Source organism: Siniperca chuatsi, linkage group LG4 (genome assembly GCF_020085105.1).
Source record: "Siniperca chuatsi isolate FFG_IHB_CAS linkage group LG4, ASM2008510v1, whole genome shotgun sequence".
Lineage (NCBI taxonomy): Eukaryota > Metazoa > Chordata > Actinopteri > Centrarchiformes > Sinipercidae > Siniperca > Siniperca chuatsi.
The window spans coordinates 25,840,687-25,863,280 of record NC_058045.1 but is presented as its reverse complement, the minus strand read 5'-3'; the positions used below and the strand labels follow the sequence as shown (position 1 = coordinate 25,863,280).

At 41.0% G+C, this 22,594-nt stretch overlaps 1 protein-coding gene across 4 annotated transcripts in view; it reads right to left on the bottom strand.

Moving 5' to 3' along the window:
• Positions 1-6,519, bottom strand: part of smpd3 (sphingomyelin phosphodiesterase 3) — a 76,795-nt gene extending 70,276 nt beyond the window's left edge. The window contains exons 1-2 of one of the 4 annotated variants that reach the window (XM_044193851.1): positions 6,265-6,519; positions 6,026-6,145 (exon numbers count right to left, since the gene is read on the bottom strand). The gene's annotated coding sequence lies outside the window, so the exon portion shown is untranslated. Of the gene's footprint in view, positions 1-2,540; positions 2,618-6,025; positions 6,146-6,264 lie in introns of all 4 variants that reach the window. The other 3 variants (XM_044193852.1, XM_044193849.1, XM_044193848.1) reach the window with 3 other exon arrangements.
• Positions 6,520-22,594: the final 16,075 nt, after the last annotated feature.

The following is a 22,594-nucleotide window of genomic DNA, read 5'->3' as shown; positions in this document are numbered from 1 at the left end:
AATGCAGTGCGTACACAGCAACATGCTGACCAGATGTGGCCTTAAGTAGGCCGTCCTAACAAAACGTAGAGGATCACGGTGACAATCCTATGAAATAGCTAATCCTAAAGGCTTTCAGTGAGTGGCTGCCTGTCTGAGCTGCTCCGTGCTGGAGCTGACAGATGCCATACCACCAATCCATGTGTGGTGTGTTGAACAGGCAGTGAAAAACTGTCCTCTGAGAGCCTGCAACTTGAAAAATAAGGTGTCTTCTGGGAAGCAGTCACACCTGACTTCAGAAGAATTTTTGTCTCTTATGCACTCCTAACTTCTGTCATTATGTGTGAATATGAGACAGATGAAATTTTTCTTAGATTTGAGGCTAAAAGACTAAAATAAATAAAACACTATTCTATTCTATGTCTGTCAGTAATGGACATTCAAGCACTGCAGTGGTTTCTGCACACATTGGTTGCTTGCATATGCGCATGTGTGTCTTGGTGTGCGTTTGTGTGTTTGTGTGTGTGCATGCCTATTGTTCTGCTAAAAGCTTTAGTTCAACAAAGAGCCAGAGCCGGCTCTACAGGCAAGGTCACACTGGATGATTTTTATGCTGATGCCAACCTTGAATCGACTGTCTAAACCATCTGAAACCTGACAGTGATCCCAGTGTCAGCCAATGGGATGTTATCTTGGGAGGGGAGAAAAAGAGACTGAGCCAGAAGAGCTAAACATTGCTTATAAATTGTATTCATAACTGTTGTGAATGTTTTTTCAAGTGACGGAATCACGCAGTTCTGATTATTCTGATGTTCATAAAATATGGCATCCATCTTTGTTCCTAACTTTGTCATACAACAGAAGGAATACATTGAAGACCAGTTTCATGAAGTCATGTTCAAACAAGCAGCTCAAACGAAATTTTCTCATCTATCCAGACAGACATTTTCTTTTGTCTGGCCTGAAGATTTTTTTTAAATCACAATTTTAGGTGATACATAGTTGATGGCACATGTTACAAGAAGAACAAAGAAAAACAAATGGTAGACACCAGATTCCTCCATTATTAATGCTATCTTATGTGGCAAATGTATAATTTGACAGCAACCATTTTTTTTAAAGGCCCCATGTCTAAACATACAAATCCAACAACCATTGGTGAGATTGATGCAGCTGTACAGGTTGTTGTAAGTTGACATACAGAAACAACAACTCTTAGATCGACATGTTTCTTTGATCAATGTGAAAAATATTACATTACCTGCTATTAGGATCCGCTAACAGTGAGGCTGAATGAATGAAGTGAAATTAAGTGGCAAATTAGTCTTATTAACAGGCTAACATGAACCTGTCAGAAGTTCAGCTTTGAAACCCTTTTTAAATACCTTTTCATCAAATTATCATTAACACAGTATTATTATTTTCAGTACAATATGGCCTGCTATTGAGAAAGTACATGTCCTGGTGCCAATACAGTCTGAATAGAGAGTCAGCCATGGAATTCACACCCTGTTTGTATCTTCATGGTTTGAAATTAACAGCATAAACCCACAGGTCTCACACATCCTTCAAGGTTTGCAGTTATTGATTCAAAAGACAGCACAGCTCCACAACAACTCTCTCATCTCTGCTGTAGATCACTCACTGCTGCACAGGGCAACAACTTGAGGACAGATATAGATTTCAGATTTAAAATGAGATTTGAAAAGAAAAGTGTATTTGCTCTGAACTACCTTTGTGTGGTTACTTTGGATCAGGCATTTTGTTTTACCATGGATCTAAGCAGGAAACCCAGCCGTCCCATGCTGCCGGTGGTTGTGACAATATACTCTATTCAAGCCCATATGAGAGCACCTAGTGGAGGAGGGCAGAGGAAATAATAGAGATGCACTAGAGTGTGAAGTCTCAGCACACATATAAAGAAAAATCTCATCTTTGTAGCCATGTTGAAGACAGGCATGATGAAGAAGCAGAGGAGTGGTAGGGGATTTGCCCATAACATGGTTTGACATGTTTACACTATCAGCTAATCTGCAGCAGAGGTTCGAAAATGTGGGGTAAGAGGACACCAAAGAGTCGTTTAGGAGCTACAGGAGTCCTTGAGGGAGCTCAGAGGAGTTCCCAGCCAATGGACAAATGTTTTAATTTGACTGAAATGTAATTCACTACATATTAACCATAGATACAGAATAAAATGCAGAATAAAAATGATAACTGTGATCTGACTTGTCGCTGTTATCACCATGTATGTGTAGTAGATTAGCAATACTTAATCAGTTCCATCTATATAACAGCAACGTCAAGTCCATCCTAATGTATGGTGCTGAAAGCTGGCAGGAAACCAAAGCTGATATGAAAAGGATTGAGGCATTCCACAATGGATACCTGAGAAGGCTATGTGGCATCTTTGGCCAAACAAGATCCCAACCTTGGACTTATACAGAAAAACCAAAAGCAATTACATCATCACTGAAATAAAGCAGAGGCGACTGGGCTATGAATGGAAACAGATCCCAAAGGTTGAGCTGGGATGGACTCAAACCTTGGAGACCAAAAATTACCTGGTGCAGAACTGTGATGGATGAGCTGGCCAAGATCAGCTTAACTTGAGGTGAGGCTAGGGAACAATGGAGAGAGCCTTCAAGGGATGAAAAGGATTAAGTAAATTAGCAAAAACTTAGTGGCAATGCATTTTAAAACCACACTAGTGGCATGACTCTAAGGATGGCAATGTTAGTCGGTATGTCGGTCCACAACTGTGGTCCAGGTTGAAATGTCTTAGCAACTATTGGGCTGACTGCCATGACATTTTATACAGACATTCATGGTGCCCAGAGGATGAATCCTATTGACTTTGGTGATCCCCTGACTTTTTCTCTAACGCCACCATGAGGTTCACATTTGTGGTTTTAAGTGAAATGTCTTGCCAACTATTGGATAGATTGCCATGAAATTGTAATAACTTTGGTGATCCCCTGAGTTTTCAGAGAGGCTTCAATACACCAAATTTGGAATCAAAATGTTCCCTAAGAGTTGTCACTTAAAGGGCATTGGACTGTTGATATTGGCATTAAATCATCTATCAAATATATGGCCCAAGTACAAGCCCTGTTGATGACAAACATCCATCTTGCTGAAGTGTCCAACACAAGTGCTTTTGTGTAGTGGTCTCTGACCTCTGACCTTCCTGTGGAGATGGACAGAAGAAAGTCCCTTTTAGGAATGGATACAATAAGAAAAACTAAAATTGTCATCTCACCACAAATAGTGTCAGTAACCTCCGGGCTAATAAATACAAGTTAACAAACTTTGTATAAAAATTGAGAATTGATCATGGCATTTACCACAGATGCTCCATCGTATCTAATACTGTACATAGATAAGTATTAACGAGTATTCCTGCACCTGCACAGAGGTAGAGAAACCAGATCCTGCACTATCAGGTATCACTGGACTCCAGGACTTGTTGGAGAGCCCCACCCAACCCCCCACCTGCCTGCCCTATCCAGCTCCACTCAACCACCTGCCTGCTCTGTCATGAACAGAAACCTGCTGGACACCCAGAGGCCCGTTTGGACCATGTGGATAGAGAGGAGGGTTGGGGGTTGACCTTTTCACCCTTGCTGACTTTTTTTTCCAACAACAGAGAGGCCATCGGATGTGGGGGAGTGGGGGCATGAAGAAGCCATCAGTTCATCATCAGAAAAATGTCCTTGTGTAATTTTGAAAATACAGCACAAACAGAAGCAAAATCAATCAATCCATCAGTTAACGTGTTCTGAGCTTGAATTAAAACGTTTCTCTGCCTTCAGGGTCGTTCTGAGATATTGAGCATCAAAGCTCTCAGCATCCACTGAGTTTAATAAAGACATCAGGCCTGATATTTGAGAAATTACAGATCTAAAACCCACAATTCAAAAAACACACCGAAACAGGCACAGGTTTATATGACATTTTAAATTTCAAAAATATCAAACAGAAGGTGATGATTTAACCAATCAAACTGGCAAACAAGGAGACATCATGCAAGCCAGACTGAAAAGGTTAGTCTCAAGATTATGTTTAAAGATGTGGACATATTGTGAAGCCTTCTGCTCTATTGGTAAGCTGGTCTAAAGCCAATAACCATATTAAATAACTCACAGAATCAAAGGCAAACATTGTCTATTAACTAAAGGCACATGCTTACTCTAATACAGGGATAATTGGTGAATGGTAAATCTGAGAAGAGTTGGGCTACAGGCCCAGATCTAAATCCACAGGGAGAGGAATGAAACTCACTATAGATAAAAAGAGAAAATTGTGCTGGTCTCCATCCACCTATAATTAGATCCTGTGTGAACACTCTAAATGTACATTATATACTTTTGCAGCCCTGTCATGATGTCAGCAATATCACCTTTCACATATCTGCCTGTGTGCTAAAATGTCAAGTTGTGCACACTTCAGGAAGCACAGAGAGCTCGAGCTGCACCCTGCCAGCACCCAGATGGCCCGTGTGCATCTTGGGGAAGCAGTGGAGTGGAAAGTTCCAAAAGACTTTGAACATAACGTTGAGCTTCACAAACACTGGATTGTATAGTGATAAAAGCTGAGTTGGTGGAGGTTTTCAAATGTCAGGAAGAAAAAGTAAGGGGTTTTTAACATCTGATGTACAAGAAAATCTGTGTTTTTGACACTTAAAGGGCACTTCACAGATTACTACTCAGCCCATGAAAATAGGTGTGTAATGTCTTTTGTGGCCTTGAAGGGAGCTTTACAAAGCTGAAAAAATAACCCTGATGATATGGTTTTAACAGAAGGCTTACATTGTAAACTGGAGGTGTGGAGTTTGAAAGAAGTGGACATTTAAGAGGCAAGGAGAGAGGGTCTAATGAAAGATGGCATTGAGTTGCATTATGGGAAATGTAGGATCGAGCTTTTTTGGAGTCTGACCCATGCTAGGAACTAAAAGTCGGGATATACCTTGGCCTCTGCTACTTCAATTTTGACCATTCTTTTTGTGAGTCCCCAACCTTATAGAACTGCAATACAAATTGCTGGAGTACCCCTTTAATGTCTGAAAATGACACTTAATGGTATGGTGTGATATGAAAAATGAACAAACTGGATGGAAAAAAGTAATTTTAAAATATGACTTAATAGAAAAAGAAGGTTTCAAACACTGGCTTGCACTATATTCTAATGCCACATTACTTGGCTTATGTTCGGAGGAAAGCAAAATCAAAGAAACAATTAAATTGATTGCCAGTCCCTTCCCTTTCAGTGTATGAATATGTGTAGATGAAGGAAAGAGACAGTTTTACAGCAACTGCTTGACTCCTTTTCATCACATCAGCCAAGGCAATAAAACTGAGACAAGAAAAGGAGAGGAGAGAGGAGAAGAGAGGAGAGGAGTAAACATAAAAGGAAAAGAGAGAAGGGAGGAAAGGGGAGGAGAAAAGAGAAGAGGAGGAAACAAGCAAGAAAAAGAGCAAGGAGAGGAGAGGCCAGCTGGGCCACACCTAAATGTACTCTGGAATCAAAAAAGCAACACCTCTCAACAGATTCACTGGCTCCTGTACTTTCTCACACTAGCTGTCAGCTACCAAGAAACACAGTAGCAGCCTGACCACTAATTGGCCAGTCAGTATGTCTCCTGTTGTAAACCAGTAAAACCATAAAGCCAGCACATGTTGGCAGTGGGTCAGTAAACTGGACAAAATCACAAATGAATTTAATTCATTTGAGGTTACAATTAGAATAATGGTGTTCCTGTGTAACCAGTATGTGTTGACTGACACACACACACACAGATAGAGATAGCCTATAGGAATAAAGAGAGAGATAAAGAGACTGGGGTGGGGGGGTAGGGGGAGTATTGCCATGCTTTATATTAATATTTTTTGTTCAGTTGCATTTAGTTGCTTTTCTGATCTCAGGCATTCATTACAAAGAAAACAGAGTGTGTGTATGTGTGTGCGTGAGTATATGAGAGAGAGAGAGAGGGAGAGAGAGAGAGCATCTCTGACCATTGGATCATGCAAATATGAGTCAAATGTTTTACCCCAGGCAGGCACAGGGTACGATTTAGGCGCGGCTGGAAGACTTGCCTCAGTGGACACACACGGGCTGATGATTACAGACAGCAGGGATATATCTGTACCATTACACAACCAAGATCCCGCTGAAAAGAGATCACTTATGATTTATTAGCGTTTCTAACCCAGTTAAGGTGTAAAGTATCCATCCCTGCTGCTTTCCGACATGTTAGACAGAGAAATACACAGAAAAGAGGCGACTTACTTGTTGGAAATCTCTCCCACATGGGCTTCAGTTGATGTGTAAACGGTTTATTTTTTGTCTTCTTTGTCCTCCTGTAATGTTCGAGCGCTAATTAACGATCTTTGAGGCGGTGAAATCCAGCGTTCACGGACCAGCTGATGGCTGCAGACCAACCGAGCGACCGAGCAAGTGACTGGCTGGCTGACTGAGCGAAGAGGAGAGGCGAGGAGAGTTGTCTCTTCAGCACCACACCACTTTGAACAGCTCCCGCTGACGTCACTGCCCAGCTACGGCGCCACGCCCACTTCCCTAGCGACCGCCTCCGGAGAAAGAGAGAGAGAGAGAGAGAGAGAGAGAGAGAGAGAGAGAGATAGCTGTATATGAACTTGCTGTACAGCTGGATCAGTGTGCTGCTCCTGGCCTCTCCTTCCGAGATACAGAGGTGAAATCTCTGATGACCTTGTTCTAATGTCTCCTCCGGAACAAGGACTACAGCCACAGCTGGACATAGTAGAACAGTACTGTCAGAACTGGGCCCTGGCAGTAAACATGAAGAAAACCAATGCAATGATTTTTCAAAACGCCCCAGATGTCAGGAGAACAAATACCAGTTTACCATAAATAATCATTTCATTGAACACAAACATCCAACAGAATCGTTACATGCAGAATTCTGCAGCTACATTTTACACGTACACAGAAAACACCAACAAATGCATGTAGAGCAGAACTAGGCCGATACCCACTGATGATTAACATTCAAAAGAGAGCGCTCACATGTTTTAATCACCGTAACTCCAGACCCCGAGACACCCTCCATTCCAAAGCCCTCCAAACCCAAGAGCTGAGCCGCCCCCGACACACTCTGACCAGTCTCACAACAACACTGCTTTCCAAACACCAATCAGAGTAAATCAAATTATAATGCAATGTAAAGAAACCTTTCTGGAACATTGGAAAGAAGAAACTAAAAGCTAAAGTAGATCAGAAAGTTATCTGGCCCTAAGGAGAGATGATGAACTGGCAGAATATCTCTCTGCTGGCTCAGTGACCACAAACTGGCAGTTGGAAAAGGAAGACAAAAGACAAAAAAATCTTCAAAAATCCTGGCAACCAAAAGAAAACAGAATTTGTGGTCACTGTTGGACAGGTGAGGCTGAGACAGAGATGCACTTCCTCCTACAATGTTCAACATTCGATGAAATAAGGAACGTTTACTTTAACAAGTTCAACTCTGTAATCTCAGATTTCAAAGAATTTAATGACCTCTCAAAATTTAAATATCTTGCTGCCCAATATAAATCAACATGTCACAACCTGAGGGACAGTGAATGACACACACACACACACACACACACTCATTAAAAAAATGTTGCAGTGTTTCTTTATTTCTATTTTTTAACTGCAAGTCTACAATCATTATTATTATTATTATTATTATTATTATCTTATCTTACTCAGGTATATCTGTATATATTTTAATAGCACATTTCTCCTGTTTATGTATATGTTTTTATTTCACACCTACTTTGCAATGATAACGTCTGTTTCCCATGCGAATAAAGCCCCACTGAATTGAATTGAGAGAGAGAGAGAGAGAGAGAGAGAGAGAGAGAGAGAGAGAGAGAGAGAGAGAATGAACAATTCCACGGTCAATATAAAAAACAATACATTTATCATTAGGCTACTACCAGAACCACAACTTCTACTGTACTATGTAAAAACCAAAAGGGTCTGGAAATTATTACTGTGAAGTGATATTTGATTCTCCTATGGCAGATAGTACAAGAGGAAAAGAAAACTAGTGACATTAGGAATGTACTGTATACTGAGTAACATAATAACCAACAGTATGTTATTTCCTAAGGAAAAAATGGTCAACTGTTTTATTAGCACTGGAGTAAAAAATGTAACCAGGTCAAGCCTAAAAGGTCAAATTCCATTTGTGCCCCCATTTGTCTTGATAACCCACAGAGCTCGCTGTCAGTGGCTTTCCTTGGGACTATTCAGTAAGTAGTTCCATTAAGTTCCAGAGTGAGGTCCATGAATTACTCAGAGGAACAGGGACACTGAGACAATCTCAAGGTCCATTTAGTAGTCTGCATCACATGGTCCTCATCAGCAGATTGAATTGGCTCAATTGCCATGGGGCTGTAGATGTTCAAACCTTCCATGATTCTGAGCACCACTAGGGCTGTGTCTGAAATGACTCCCTCGTTCACTCATTCACTGCTCCCTTAATGATAGACTCTTAATAGTTCACTCTACTGTGTATTGAGCAGTAAATTGAGATTTCGGACACTTTGCTCATTGGGGGGCCTCCTGGTGGCCATAACAGCCCCTCAGCTTGCTTATGCCTCAGGACAGCTATGAGGAAAACTGTTGTTTTGGAAAGTTGTTAGATGGGACGTTGTGGGTATGTTTGACTGAGTCTAAAATTTGATCAAACAAAACATTTCCAGTCTCTTTGGAAGCTGAAAAAACACTTCCCATCAGCGGAGTTTCAGGCCTGCTGTTCCCTGTAAGCTGATGTCTTAATGATCTGCGTCTCAACAGTGATACCAGTAATGAGATGTTGGCTGTTATCGGTCATGGCTCCCCTTTGTCTCAAGAGATTTTGTCAGTTTACATAAGCAGGTTTTGACTGTTTTAATGAAATCCGACACAAAGCAGTTACAAAGTGATGTTGACTCATCTAAGTGATGTATTAAATCTTATGACAGACACTTCAACAGATGCTTCACTCCCTCAGAGAGCGAATATATAATTTTCTTTATGCAAAATAGCTGTTTCTGAACTAACATATGTCAGGGATAGATAAACATCTTGTCAGTCATAGCTACGACTCCTATTTGCTCCTCAAATGTAGTCTATTTATGTAAGTGGATTTAGAGGGTTTGGTGGCAAATGATATTAAATACATAGACAGAGACATGGCTTAGGATTTAGTGAACTGAAAAACCTGCAGTGAAATACTGAATTTAAGTAAAATATTTGTCACTTGCTCATAGAAATAAAATGTAAACCCTTCACTTGTCGACTATAGGCCGAGGAAAAAAGATGATGCAGCAGAAAATGTTGTCTCAGCAAAAGACACAACTCGACAAAGTAACAAAGAGAAAACTTTGGCCCTTCAATCAGAGATGCAGCACTGGTACCTAAAAAGCCCTCTGAATAAAATCACAAGAGCAATAGAATAGAGCTTTATTGTTCACCTGAGTGGAAAATTATCTTTAGCAGAAGAAAACATGCAGGTACCACCAGCAGGCCAACATTTCCACACATCCAGCTAAATAACTCCAAATGGATTGGCACAAAAGTTTGTACAGACATTCCCAGATGATGAATCCTACTGACGTTGGTGACCAAATACCTGCAAAACTAATGACAATCCCATCAGCCTCAGCTCCACTGTGTGTTTTGTACTAATTAGCAAATGTTAGTACTGTATGCTAACATGCTAAACTAAAATGGTGAACATGGTAAACATTATACCTGCTAAAGATCAGCATGTTAGCATGCTGACGTTAGCATTAGCTGAAAGTGCTGCTGTGCTTAAGCACAGCCTCAAAGAGCCGCTAGCATAGTTCAAAAAAGACCCTGCTTCTTAGTCATAACATAATTTGTGTACAAGGAGAATATAGTACAGGAGAAAGAATACATTCTTGAGGAGCACTTGTACTTAAGGTGGACAAGTCAGATATTGTTTTACTTTCGCAGACTCTCTGTGGTCGACTAGAAAGAAAATTTTTTATACAAAGACTGAAGTCACCATTAACCCCAAGATCAATGATGCTTTATGAGAGGAAGTGTGTTTTCATGGAGTTAAAAGCTGAACTAAAATCTACAAATAAAAGATAGCTGTAAGATAGATAATGGTGCTATATCTCATATGACTGGATTACTAAACAAAGAACTGAAAATGACAAAATGTGACCGAATCATGGGCGTCTACAGAAAACATGAACATTGTACTGATGTAAACATCCCTGAAATACATATTTATTGTTCAAGTTGTAGTCTAAAAGCAACATAAATAAGTATTGAGTAATCAGACAGAAAACCACTGAAAAGCCTTCCTGAAAAGTGTCTATTTGTCCCGTAGGATACATTGTTTTCCTTTCATTCTGTTCAGCATCATTCTGTTCATCGTTCTTCTTCAGCCATTCAGAGGAACAAAATGAAGACTTTGGAGTGGCCTACTCAAAGTCCTGACCTGAATCCTATTGAGATGCTGTGGCATAACCTTAAAAAGGCAGTTCATGCTCGAAAACCCTCCAATGTGGCTGAATTACAACAATTCTGCAAAGATGAGTGGGCCAAAATTCCTCCACAGCGCTGTAAAAGACTCATTGCAAGTTACCGCAAACGCTTGATTGCAGTTGTTGCTGCTAAGGGTGGCGGATTCTGATTCTGATTCTGAACCAGTTATTAGGTTTAGGGGGCAATCACTATTTACGATTACGATTTACGTAATTTTGCTTTCCCTTAATAGTAATAACCTTCATTTAAAAACTGCATGTTGTGTTTACTTGTGTTATCTTTGACTAATATTTAAATTTGTTTGATGATCTGAAATATTTAAGTGTGACAAACATGCAAAAAAAAAAGAAATCAGGAAGGGGGCAAACACTTTTTCACACCACTGTATATTTGCAGGCATTTCAGAAGCAGCCTGGAAGACAAAGAGGTGCAGGTTTTAGCCCTTATGGCTGATTCACATATCAAATGCTGCATTCACGTCATATCAGATGAAGCAACATTTTGTTTCTGCATCATATATGATGTATAACCAAAAATATTTTTTATCAACTCATTGAAAATCTTACAGATGTAGGAGCAGATAATCCTCAGCTTTTGCAATTAGTTATGTGTGTTTAATTATTCTAGACAGGCTGATGTGAACTGCTTTTCCAGTTTTCACATTTGCATTAAATCTAATGTGACATGAATGTGGCATAATTACATTCGCCATGGAGTGGCTATGGAAATGAGTAAACATTAATCAAAATGTTCTGATTGACTGATTCTGCAGCAAACCTCATATTCACATCTACATCCTTCAAACCTAAATGATCTAAACTCAGACTGGAGCGTCCTTGCATCATTAGTTTGAAAAGGCAGCACACCATCTGAATGAAGTGAGGATTTATGTTAGGGTTAGATAGAGAGGAGAGGACAGAGGCCTTGACAGTTGTTGTTGCTATGGGATATTTGAGCTGCAAGCCCAGAGGGTGGCCTCTGGAGTCTTCAGCAACCCTGCAGACAGAAATCGGGGAGATTAGAGAAGGTGGAGAGGCAGAGGAAGAGAGCTGTAACAATGAATTTGGGACATGAGGGATTGTGGGGGCTTACATCATGGTGGTTGGGTGATCTGTGAGTCAGATAGTGTCTAAGGTGATTTGCCATGCAGTATGTGAGCAGCACCTGGCTTCAGTGAATGGCTAAGGGGATAATCCAGAATCTACTGTCAATGAAAATCCTGTGAATTCTCATAACTCTGAATTATGAAACTTTTAAGTAAAGGGTGGGAACAACATATTAGAACACTATGCGATGTGTGAAGTGTATAACAGCCAAACTGTGCACCAATGTCACTATATTTAGGAAAATGAAAATTGCAGATGACCCACAGTTGTACATAATTATATTTGAATGATACATTTTCTCTTCAATGCTGCATGGAAGAACCCAGTCTTCTGATCAGCTTAAGGTGGAGTTAAGGCCCATCTCCACTCCTTGAATCACTGTAGACAGTATGAAACTCTGTGGTGTAGCAAGGGTAGTGTTCCATTCAGAGGAAGTGCAGAATCAAACTGTCTCCTCACAGCAGTCCACAGACAGCTGGATATAGCACTAGATGTTTTTCAAATCGAATAAGCTTTATAGTCATAATACTGAGGTCAATGCTAAAACAATAAACAATTGTAATCTATTAAAATCAAATCAAATGTAATAATAAATTATATACAAAATAAATTGGGTGATAAAATATTTTAAAAATATTACTGATTTGAAGAAAACCTCAACTGAAGAAAACATGAGTAAAATTCAGTATCGTAAATTAATGAAACTTACGAAATAAGTTCTTCCAATTAACATACAGCGACCCCCCTCATAATCTTTGTTTTCTTCCTTTAACATATTTGTACCACTGTAACTTTATTTTATCTGTTCCATCTGTTGTGTTTACTTTTTATGTCACCTCTTGTACTTTTCTTGTACTTTTCAGCATAAAACATGAACATTCTGTGTGCAGGTTTAATGTTTTTCCCTCACAGGATTTCTGAGTGAGTTCAGGAACATTTGCAGCTACTGCTAAAACAAGACACACACAATTAGCAACCTAATTTTCACGAGGATAAAACAGTGTCACCTGAATGACACAGCAGTGTTGCATGCTGGGTGGTTCACCATCAACCTGGTGTATAGTGGAGAGTTCCACGTAATTTGCGGGGGCGGGGGGATTTGTAAATGTCAGACTGTGCAGCGTGATGACTGGGAACTACTTTTAAGTGGTGAGAGGTGGGAGGTCAACATCAGCCACCTGTCCACTCCTACTCAGCTCTGGCTAGTAAGGGTGCAGTTATTATATAACAGGACGTTCTTTATTATCAAAGGGATCCATCTAGCTGGGAGTCAAATTGAAGCTTCTTGTTCATTTTTGAATCCACCACCCAGCGTGAGAGTGAGCTGAGAACAGCATTCTGTGGCTTTGTTTATGTGGCATACTGACTCGGGAAGCACTGTGAAGTGCTTTTAGATGCTTTTTGATGGTTTGTCAAGTGCAAACACCCTTTGAGGAGGCTGCAATACACACACACACACACACACACATGCACACACATGCACAGATACAGCCGGAATGATGATGAACTCCTCTTACAGGCATTCAGATGAATTATACAAAGTAGTCCAAAAGCAGCATCTTGTTCTGTGAGTCCATAAACCATGACAGTAATTCCTGCTTCTGCCAAGATGAAGTGGTGGTCCACGGTGTGTGTGTTGTGTGTTGTGTGTGTGTATCCACAGTGTGTGTGTGTATGCGGAGAGAAAGACCATTGGCAAAGTTGGCAAGGACATATTTGCTGAGTAGCTCATATTCAAGCCACAGAATACAGCCCTGTTACTCTCTGATTGATCATCAGAAGAAGTGCAGTGCAGAATCAAGATTGGAGAGTCAAATTCAGTTGTGTACATCGTTGTGTGTGTGTGTGTGTGTTTTAATGGTTATAGGGGTGCAGCTTTTCTTGAGCCTAGAGACAGGAGCAGAAATCCTACCATCTCAAATCATTTGACTTACAACTCAGTGCTGCAGAGGCTGAAATAAAAATGAACATCAATACTGGCTGCAGCAGAGATGAGGTACATCACTATAAATCAGTGATGGGCTGATTAAAAGAAGTATTGGAGAGAACTGTTGGAAACATTTATTACTTCACTCCCAAACCTGAGCCCTGCAGACATTTCCCTACCAGGGTGAGGTGCAGGAATGTCTTTTTAATTCACTGACTGCTGTGGTCAGATTTTGGTCCGTCAACAGGAATGAGTAGAGAGATAGAACAGTTGGATAGAACAATAATAGAACAGTTGGGAATTTTATTTGACACTGATTCATAGTATATGTCATATGTCATTTTTTGTAATCTATTGAACCAGTGTTGAGCTTGGAGACACAATAAATGGCTCATCACCTTGTGAGCCAATTTTTTCATTTCATAATATACACCCTGTTAAATGTACACTTCCCAATTTGACTAAAAGTTAAGTCCATCTAGTGGATTCTAGAATGTGAGTTTTTAAAACACTTCACGGTATGAAAGTTTTGGATGGAACAAACAACAAAATAATTATTTTTCTGTCTCATTTTTGTGGGGGGTCTTTAAAACATTACCATTCATCCTCTGGGGATCATGAATATCTACAGCAATTTCATGGAAACTAGGCCAGTAGATCTTCCAATATGTCACTCTGGGCCAAAGTGTTGAACAGAAAGGCCGGCTGGCTGACCATCTTTAGGCCTTACTATCTCTACTTTTCCCACAGTGGATCCAACCACTCTCCACAAATCATTTATAAGATGTTCATTTATGTAACAATTCATAAAGCTGTAATTGACTTGTTGTCTACATTACACTTGCAAGCAGGAGCCTGTTCCAAGAAGTATTTATCTGGATGACAGATTGCAGGTTTGCAGAGTAAAGGACACAGCATGCTTGGTTTACAGATGCACATGTGAGATTGTGCAAGCCAGCAGAAGAACCATGCAGCAGGCCTAAAACCTGAAAGCCCCCTCTGGAACATGGACTAATATAAAGCTGTTCCAGGTTTTACTCAGAAAAGTTTTTTAGATAACTCAGTAACCTTGAATCTTGGAGCAGGCCCCTGGACCACAGAACTACTATTAAGGAAATTAAATCACACTGGTGGGAAACCAAGTAAGTGAAGAAGTCTATTTGGCAGGTGACAGTTAATTAAAATGTAAGGTTCAGCTGCTGACCAGCTTGTTCAGCGTCAACAGCTCTTCAGGACATGGATAAACTTCCTGCCACTTGTTCATTATGTCTCATACAGTATGAAAACTGAAAACACATGCAGAACCAACGCAGAGCCACCGTAGCCCAAAACTATTTATTCCACAGCATAGTGACAGATTGGCATCAGTCTGTGCTTTGAAACATAGATATCTGGACTTTTACTCATATCCTGCAGGCTTTCACAGCCAGTAACCAATTACACGGAGACTACAATTTTAATGAACACCTTGTCTGATAAGCTCTGACATTCATTTTCATTAGGCCTTTATGTTCATTCTGTGTTCATCTCCACCTCCATGACATTCCTGCGAGACACAAACACAAAGACATGCTCATGAATAACACACACACAAACATACACACATATTCTCTTATTGTCTCGTCTCGTCTGGTATCCATAGCTGAGGGTTTGGTTGTCCTATTTGATGTAGCAAGCTGGAGCCTACACCACACTTACTGTATTATCTATCTCATTTCACTTCTAATTGCTGGTAACACTTAGCCTGGGAACCAGACGAATCTGCTGAGCTCATGTTTCATTTGCTCTGGCAGGTACATCTGGTCCCCCTCCCATTCAGACAGATTTCAACCCATCCTGGATTTGGTCGGGCCAATCACAGCTGTTTATCTAATATGGGGCGGGTTTGGACACGTTTCGCTGGTTGATACAGCACAAGGCACCAGGCTCACGAAACTCAGATCAAACTGTCAAACTTTGCGAATTAGTCTGGCGATCCCAGGTTAGGTAACACTGACTGCTCTGCATCCTTTTGTTTCCGCTTCCCTCTTGTCTATCTCTCTACTTCCCCCCACACCCTCTTTCACACTGTCACTCCCTCTTTCCTTCCTTCTTTCCCTCCCTCTGACCTTGATTCCTAGGTATAAATGCAGTTTCAACTGACCGTTCGCTAAGCCTCACCCCAGTGAAGGCCAGTGTTCATTTTGTCAACGAAAACTATGACGATTTTTCACGCCAAAAACAAGACTAAAACTTAATAAAAAGTAACCATTGAAAACACTGTGACAAGGGAATAAAAACTAAACGATAATGTGAACGACGGACAAATGAACAATTGCTTTTTTAACGCAAAGTCATATTCAAGGACCTGCATTCATCTGCCGAATCACACACTGATTAGTAAACCGGTTCCTCCACTGTCCCAAATATCTCTTATTCAGAAGTTGATTTAGATGCTTGACCTGTTGCACTACCATTAATAAGAAGCATCTTACATTCAGTAGTGTTCTGTCTCTGTCAGTAATGTTATCTGACGTGACTGGTTCTTGGAAGAAACTGATTTATGAACTAAATTAATCTTCATTCCACTGAGAATTTGAAAAGAAGCAGCAAAAAAACAGCTGGGAAAAGCCACAAAAACATGCAGGCAGCACACCGACATTTATAAAAAGGTAAGCTAATGTAACATTATCAAGTGCTGTGGATGTAACTGTAACGTTACTTTCAGTCGGCTATCCTTCATGTTGCTATCGGAAGGAATGCGTAAATTCCAGGATTAATGTTGATGGTCTACCATCTAAATCTTCCTCTAGATGTTCGCTAAAGAAATATCACAATGTTATCTGACATTTTAGCTTCTTCTCTCAAGCTAAAGCCAGACAGTAAACAGTATTTTAGTGAACAAGCTTCTGAATGAAGAGAGCACAGGTAGCTGCGGTAATGCTAGCTGAGCAGGAACGACAGAGAACTAGCAGTACTATTCAAACAGCCAGAGTCTGAAAGTGACAACTGGACCTACTGAGTATAAGACCCACTGCAAAATGGCATGATGCAAAGTTCACCCTATTCATTTTCTATGGGATATTTGCAAATCGCCTTGGAAGGCATTGTGGGATTCCCAGCCATGCGGGTACTGTCCAGCGATGCGAAAACAGGGAGGCGTTAAACAATCTGTTATACTAGCATCTTGGCTCCTACATGTAGTAAGTTAATGACATGCCCTTTGACTTCGGAAACAACACTAGGTTACTACTATAGGTAATAAGCTAGTTGGCCAGGCAGGCTGACGTTTGCAGCTCACCTTAGAGCAGATAAACATGCTGTTTAATCCATTCTTTACACTTTTGATCGAGTGTTTTTGGTTTTGGAACATTGATAAAATAAAGACATCACCCACCAAACTCTAAAATGCCAAGAATCATTCTTACTACAATCCTAATTACACCACTTCAACATGCGGAGAAATCCAAAGCTTACAGTTGCTAAACTACGATTGGGCAATCGCTGTTTGGGGGCAGGCTCTAGCGAGCAGTCAGTTGCTTTTCCACCAAATTATCACTACTGTGATTAGATTAAAACTGATTTCAAAATTTCTCAGCCACAAGCCTGGAAAAATGTGATGCGAAGAAGGCCTAGTGTCTCACCTATCTGAGTTGGAAGAACCAGAGTGAAAGGCAGTTATCCCCCCGGTACCATTTCAGCAGTTTAGACTTACAGCAGCTCTCTATCGTAGTGTGCTTATCTGCAGAAGAGCCTGAGCTGCTGTTGCAGAGGAGTTTGTCGAGGTGAAGCCTGTCTACCCGATGTGCTCTTATCTCTCCAGCAGTCATTTGGGCCACAAAGCTGTTATCAGTGGCTGGCTGCAGGCTGGCCTCCTTAATGAGGCCACTCTTACACACAGCCTCGACTACACACACCCACTACTCAGCAACCTGCAGAGGTCAGGGGATTATGAATGAAGGAAATGACCAGGAGTGTGAGTAAAGTGAAGTCAAGTCAACTTTGTTTACATAGATCTTAAAAACACAAAACTGGTCTGAATCTGTTATGCACAGACAGGCTGGAGGCACCGAGATGGAGAAAGCAAGGTTTATTTTACGACACAGCAATGAGGCAAACAGCAGGCAAACTAGTAGACACACCAAAGTGTGGATACTGTCCTTAATAGGCTGAGAATACAGTTCAGTACAGTTCAGTTCTCACACTGGAGTACAGGCTAAGCGGGTCTAAGAGACAGGGAGTCTTGAAAAATGAAGATCGTGGGGTTGTAATCGGGAGTCCAACGTTGTCTTGTCTGACTGGAGTCTGAATCCATGTATTAAAGAGACCGGACACTGACTGAGGTGAGTGTGGAGTCTTTATACTGCTGGGGAGGTGATGGGTTTCAGGTGTGGGATTGAGACCAGGTGTGTTATTAGAACTCAGGTGAAGGCGTGCATTGTGTCTGGGTGAGAGTGGAGCCTGGCGTATCCGTGACAGAATCAAAGTCAAATCTGTAACTTTTACAATATTGTTGTGTAAAGTGTGGGGAATAGTGTTGCCAGGTCTCAACATATGGAGGGCCTCAAGAAGCCTGGAATGAAAGGTTTTTTATTTGCAATTTAAATATCTTATTAGGATCAAAATTAAATTATCATTGTTGGCTGAATGAATAGTTTGACACACTATTATTTGTGTGTGTAAAACAATACTGGAGCATCTGCGGGCCCTCAGCCCTCCGAAAGGGCACACGGTTTACTCCACTCATGCAACCAGTTCCAGTTATTTGTACACATGTGAAAACTGATTCATTGAGAGGGGACCCATGGAAACTGCATATGAACAGGGCTCAGAATTTCCTGCTATGCCCCTTATTGTTGCCCACTCCAGCACTGGGAGGTAACTGAACAAAAATTACAGAGCTGTTGTACAAGTTTGTGTCGGAGCCTGTTGTTTATTTGAATCAGCCATTGCAAAAGTTGAAAAATGTCATAGCTAGCAAATTGAAGACAGAAGAGTGGGCTCATGCTGTTGATTTCATTGCATCGTAACACAAAAATGGTGAAATGTGTCACTTCCAATGTGTTGGCTCTAGTCTGATCAGACTTTATTGGCACTGTCAACCCTGATTTGAGATTTGCCCGCTGTGACTCCTTCCTATCCCTTGCCTCCTGTAATCTTATCGTGTTCTGTGCAAGAGACTTTCTTCTCTTCATAGAAAATGAAAGGAAGGAAGCAGACTCTCCTGGCTCACTGTCTTCAGTCTGACTTTACTGTTGTGGAAGCAAGAGTTTTATTTGACAGTTAAAAAATATGTGATGGTTTTATTGGTTGGAGTTTTCCAAGAATTTAAAGTTCCCATTTATGGAAACTTTCAAAACAAAATGTCAAAATATTTGTTGTGTAAAAATATAAAACAAAAACAGTTGCTCTAGTAGTATGACAGGACTTTTTTTAAATCCACTTCTCCCCTGAATCTGACATAGAAATGCAGCTCTGTACAAATGATAACCAATTAACCAAACAGAATAAAGAAAACAACAATAGATTTACCAGTTTGTATCATCAGAATGCCCTCTTCTAATAGAACTCATCTGGACTCTCCACCTCACTGAGAGACAACTTAGTCTATGAATGAATAATGCATCTGTGGTAATGTGTGGAGCAGCCTCCAGCTATTGGCTGATGGAAGTCCTCGTCAGAGAGATGAATGATATGGCGCTGACCCCAGGGGAGCTGCAGACATTAAACAGGACTGAAGGATGACTGTGTTTAGATGATAGGATGGGCAGATGTAGAAGGATGGAAAGATGGGATTGTATTTAACTAGTTTTTAGAAAGCAGAGCCAGTGATTAACAGTAATGAAGCAAGAGAGAAACCTGTTATCTGTGTTAGCTGCATAAATGATTCAATTCAGTCAAACATTTGTCATTTTAGATCTAGTATGCAACTGGAGTTTGTTATATGGTATTTGTCTCATTTTATCAGCCTCTAGCATTAGTATGTGTAAAGTGTAAATGTGTGTGTGTATTGCTATCAATAGACTGTGCCTGTGCATGTTGATGTGATGCTAATAGGCAGGAACAGAGGAGCAGGGGCAGCGTGGAGTTTGCCTCTAGGGCCAAAACCAGCTAACAAGAGCTACTCTGTACAGATTATGAGATTAAAGAGGCTTTGAGCCGATCCTCTCCCCAAGAGCTTTCACTCTTCTGCCCGCTTCAGCTCATTACACATAACTGACCCTCACTCGTTTGAAAAGCCTTTGGTAAAGTCTGTGTGGTCAACAGTAATTTGGATGCTGACTGCACTGCGTATTTAGTACAGTGTGTATGGTTACTCCCCTGCCTAATTCCTCTGCACTTTATACCAAAAGTATTTTCAGGTGGGGCTTGCTGCGCTGAACATTTCTGATTAGTCGAGCTCTGACCGATCAGCAGCAAGTGGTCTGTCCGTCCGGATCGATGTGTTGCTGGGTCAAAGGCCGGCCTCCTCTGGCGCAGTGGCTCAGCTACTGCGCTGTTGGAAACCATAGCGGAAGACACGGAAATGGATGACCAGTCGGCTAAAGGTAAATCACATACGGCCCACATGCTGCTTGCTAAAAGCTACAACGCTAATTGTTGTCACACTATTGCTACCCTAGCCAAAAGCTAATGTTAGCTACATGCTAATGCCAACCGCTAATGGTGTAGAATGGTGGTGTTCGTTAAGGCAAGGGTTGGATAAATCGATCGAACAAAATGATGTCTTGTTAATGTCGTCGCAGTGAGGCACAACGTTTTTTGTATTTTTTTTTCAACGTGTTTTTCAGTTGAAACGGACGGGTAAAGTGAACTGCAGGCTGCAGACCAGTGTGTTTACTCCTGCGACAAACAGCAGCCCTCGTCCCATGCCTCCTGCTGAAGCGCACAAATGCTGTATTTTGCACATTTATATTTCTGCAGATAAATAGATAGTTGTGGAACTAAATGTATGTATAGTGACTTTTCTTGTATCTGAAAACAAGTATATACCGCTATATATGTGAAAAAAGACGTAATGCTTATGCTTGTGTTACCATATTCTAATATTTACAACGCTCTCAATTTCACCATTATACACCCGTAAGCTCAGTATTTAAAACAGGTGAGAGTGCAGAGGTTAAAATAAGCAAAGGTCCTTATGCTGAATTGCAGGCGATGTGTTTAATACGTTAAAACAATAGTGATGCAGCTGTGTGATGGGTGTAATTTGCCTAATCTTTGCGGGTCTTTAGACTGCGGTAGAAACTCACACAACAGTGGGCTGAAGGAATGTTGTAGTTCCTGGGGTTAAAAGTTCCAGATACTTTGGAACAGTCAGATAATGAAGACGTGATTGCACAAACCTATGACCAAAAACACGTTGCCTCTTTGTGCTAAGCAGTTTATTTATTTATTTATTCCATTAATAACTGCGAGCACATGTAAAAAAGGGCTCCTGGTCTTCAATATGTTCTTCCCAAGCGTGAATAAAGGCTGAATGAATAAAACTGCGTTAGGTATGAATGAGTGCTTATCATACCTTAGCTAAGCAAACACCGAAACTTGTACTAGAGGGTAAAAGCTGAGAGAATATGAAATGGGTAGGACACTGTTCTTTTCACCTGTCTTATTGCACACTGGTCATTAAGTGTCTTTACAGATGGATAATCTTTCACCTCAACAAGCTTTAATTTCAGACTGCACAAGATGAACAAAGTGAGAGTTTAGTTATGCCATCAAATTGCAGTATACCATTCCTTTATCCCCATTCTCAGTATACTTTTAGTAGTGTAGACCTTTTTTAACACAAGAAACCCTAAGTCAACATTAAATATTAATTAACTGACGCAACCTACAACTAAGATTTTCAACATGGGTTCTGGAGACTTCCGGGTGATGCTCAACTGCGATGCATGTGTAGCTCAGTAGCTCGTCCTCAACAACCCCTTAAAACTCTTCATTTACTCCACCGACCAACTTGAATAATGCAGAAATAAGAAAAAAACCCATGGTGACAATGCCTAAAGATAAGCTGGACAACGCCATCGCTAAGGCTAATGATCTTCAACGTCAAGTGGGGGAACTCACCTCAAAGATGACTCAGATGGAAGACCGTAGCTGGACGTCCAACGTGAGACTGGTCAGGCTAAAGGAAGGCGTGGAAGAATCGGATGCGATTGGTTTTCTTAACACAAACTTTCCAAAGTGGATCCCTTCATTGGAAGATCAGGTTAACCGCATGAGGGGAGATTTAGACTTTATAGTAACGTTACTACAGAAAAGGATGCTAACCGCCCCCGCACTCTGATCGTCAGGCAATTTTGAGGGGAGCCAGGGCTCTGTCCAATAAGCATGACAAAGAGGAGGGATATCACCCCAGTCCACAGAAAGATGACTTCACTTCGGCTCCAGCCGTTCCTGCTCTACGAGGCCCACTTGAAAATCACCATCAACTTCAGGACACCACATGAAGCAGAGGACTTTCTCCAGAACATCATTCAGCCTCCACCTGGCCTGCGACACCTAGATTTCACCACTCTGCACCAGGAACTGGACAACAACAAGATGCCTCATCATCACCACCACTGTGAGTTAAGCTGTCCACAGCTAGATGGCCTTTCAACATTAGGCTGTCTCCAGCACGCTGTAGTCCATTGACTGTTTACTGAGTTTATTTTACTGTACATAAACTAAACAGAGATATTATTATGATGGCGACCATCCGAGTAGACTATTAGCCCTTTGGTTAGCAGTGATTAATGCTATCTGTACAATAGAGGGTGACGTTGTTACAGACCCCAGCGCGATTACTGATGTCTTCAAAAAATTCTACAGCAGTCTCCATACATCAGAGTATCCTGTAGATATAGGAAAGTGCACCTTGTTTCTTCAAAATTTAACTTTACGTAGTCTGGACCATTTAGACAGCTTAAAATTAGAAAATCCTATTTCATTAGAAGAGCTTGAAACGGCAGTCAAAGCTCTCCAGAAAGGCAAGTCAGCTGGTTTGGATGGCCTACCTCCCGAGCTATATTTAGCTTTTTGGGATCAGGTAGGACCTCTGATAATACGCTCAATAAATTTTGGGATCTTT